This window comes from Arachis stenosperma, chromosome 7 (genome assembly GCF_014773155.1).
Source record: "Arachis stenosperma cultivar V10309 chromosome 7, arast.V10309.gnm1.PFL2, whole genome shotgun sequence".
In the NCBI taxonomy this organism is placed as follows: domain Eukaryota; kingdom Viridiplantae; phylum Streptophyta; class Magnoliopsida; order Fabales; family Fabaceae; genus Arachis; species Arachis stenosperma.
The window spans coordinates 36351078-36353643 of NC_080383.1; the positions used below are offsets into that span (position 1 = coordinate 36351078).

The 2566-nt window shown below is 42.9% G+C and overlaps 1 non-coding gene across 1 annotated transcript; it reads left to right on the top strand.

The window, feature by feature from the left end:
* Positions 1-2013: 2013 nt before the first annotated feature.
* Positions 2014-2121, top strand: LOC130942952 (small nucleolar RNA R71). Its single transcript, XR_009071495.1, has one exon. It is a non-coding gene; the product is annotated as a small nucleolar RNA R71 (small nucleolar RNA).
* Positions 2122-2566: the final 445 nt, after the last annotated feature.

A 2566-nucleotide genomic window follows, 5' to 3' on the forward strand; every position in this document is an offset into this window, starting at 1 on the left:
CCCTTTTCTGGCGTTTAACGCCAGTCTGGTGCCCCTTTCTGGCGTTAAACGCCCAGAATGGTGCCAGACTGGGCGTTAAACGCCCAACTGCTAGCCTTACTGGCGTTTAAACGCCAGCAACATCTTCCTCCAGGGTGTGCTGTTTTTCTTTCTGTTTTTCATTCTGTTTTTGCTTTTTCAATTGTTTTTGTGACTTCTCATGATCATCAACCTACAAAAACATAAAATAACAAAGGAAAATAGATAAAATATAGTGAGATTGGGTTGCCTCCCAACAAGCGCTTCTTTAATGTCAGTAGCTTGATAGAGGGCTCTCATGGAGCCTCACAGATGCTCAGAGCAATGTTGGAACCTCCCAACACCAAACTTAGAGTTTGAATGTGGGGGTTCAACACCAAACTTAGAGTTTGGTTGTGGCCTCCCAACACCAAACTTAGAGTTTGACTGTGGGGGCTCTGTTTGACTCTGATTTGAGAAAAGCTCTTCATGCTTCCTCTCCATGGTGACAGAGGGATATCCTTTAGCCTTAAACACAAAGGATTCTTCATTCACTTGAATGATCAGTTCACCTCCATCAACATCAATCATAGCCTTTGCTGTGGCTAGGAAGGGTCTGCCAAGGATGATGGATTCATCTATGCACTTCCCAGTCTCTAGGACTATGAAATCAGCAGGGATGTAATGGTCTTCAACCTTTACCAGAACATCCTCTACAAGTCCATAAGCTTGTTTCTTTGAATTGTCTGCCATCTCTAGTGAGATTCTTGCAGCTTGTACCTCAAAGATCCCTAGCTTCTCCATTACAGAGAGAGGCATGAGGTTTACACTTGACCCTAAGTCACACAGAGCCTTCTTGAAGGTCATGGTGCCTATGGTACAAGGTATTGAAAACTTCCCAGGATCTTGTCTCTTTTGAGGTAATTTCTGCCTAGACAAGTCATCCAGTTCTTTGGTGAGCAAAGGGGGTTCATCCTCCCAAGTCTCATTTCCAAATAACTTGTCATTCAGCTTCATGATTGCTCCAAGGTATTTAGCAACTTGCTCTTCAGTGACATACTCATCCTCTTCAGAGGAAGAATACTCATCAGAGCTCATGAATGGCAGAAGTAAATCAAATAGAATCTCTATGGTCTCAGTGTGATCCTCAGATTCCCATGGTTCCTCATTAGGGAACTCATTGAAGGCCAGTGGACGTCCATTGAGGTCTTCCTCAGTGGCGTTCACTGCCTCTCCTTCCTCTCCAAATTCGGCCATGTTGATGGCCTTGCACTCTCCTTTTGGATTTTCTTCTGTGTTGCTTGGAAGAGTACTAGGAGGGAGTTCAGTAACTTTCTTGCTCAGCTGTCCCACTTGTGCCTCCAAATTCCTAATGGAGGACCTTGTTTCAGTCATGAAACTTTGAGTGGTTTTGATTAGATCAGAGACCATGGTTGCTAAGTCAGAGTGGCTCTGCTTAGAACTCTCTGTCTGTTGCTGAGAAGATGATGGAAAAGGCTTGCCATTGCTAAACCTGTTTCTTCCACCATTATTGTTGTTGAAACCTTGTTGAGGTCTCTGTTGATCCTTCCATGAGAAATTTGGATGATTTCTCCATGAAGAATTATAGGTGTTTCCATAGGGTTCTCCCAGGTAATTCACCTCTTCCATTGAAGGGTTCTCAGGATCATAAGCTTCTTCTTCAGATGAAGCATCCTTAGTACTGCCAGGTGCATTTTGCATTCCAGACAGACTTTGAGAAATCAAATTGACTTGCTGTGTCAATATCTTGTTCTGAGCCAATATGGCATTCAGAGTATCAATCTCAAGAACTCCTTTCTTCTGATTTGTCCCATTGTTCACAGGATTCCTTTCAGAAGTGTACATGAATTGGTTATTTGCAACCATTTCAATTAGTTCTTGAGCTTCTGTAGGCGTCTTCTTCAGATGAAGAGATCCTCCAGCAGAGCTATCCAAAGACATCTTGGATAGTTCAGAGAGACCATCATAGAAAATACCTATGATGCTCCATTCAAAAAGCATGTCAGAAGGACATTTTCTGATTAATTGTTTGTATCTTTCCCAAGCTTCATAGAGGGATTCACCTTCCTTCTGTCTGAAGGTTTGGACTTCCACTCTAAGCTTACTCAATTTTTGAGGTGGAAAGAACTTTGCCAAGAAGGCATTGACTAGCTTTTCCCAAGAGTTCAGGCTGTCTTTAGGTTGTAAGTCCAACCATATTCTAGCTCTGTCTCTTACAGCAAAAGGGAATAGCATAAGTCTGTAGACCTCAGGGTCAACCCCATTAGTCTTGACAGTGTCACAGATTTGCAAGAATTCAGCTAAGAACTGATGAGGATCTTCCAATGGAAGTCCATGGAACTTGCAATTCTGTTGCATTAGAGAAACTAATTGAGGCTTAAGCTCAAAGTTGTTTGCTCTAATGGCAGGGATAGAGATGCTTCTCCCATAGAAGTTGGGAGTAGGTGCAGTAAAGTCACCCAGCACCTTCCTTGCATTGTTGGCATTGTTGTTGTTTTCGGCTGTCATGGGTTCTTCTGCTTTGAAGATTTCTGTCAGGTCCTCTATA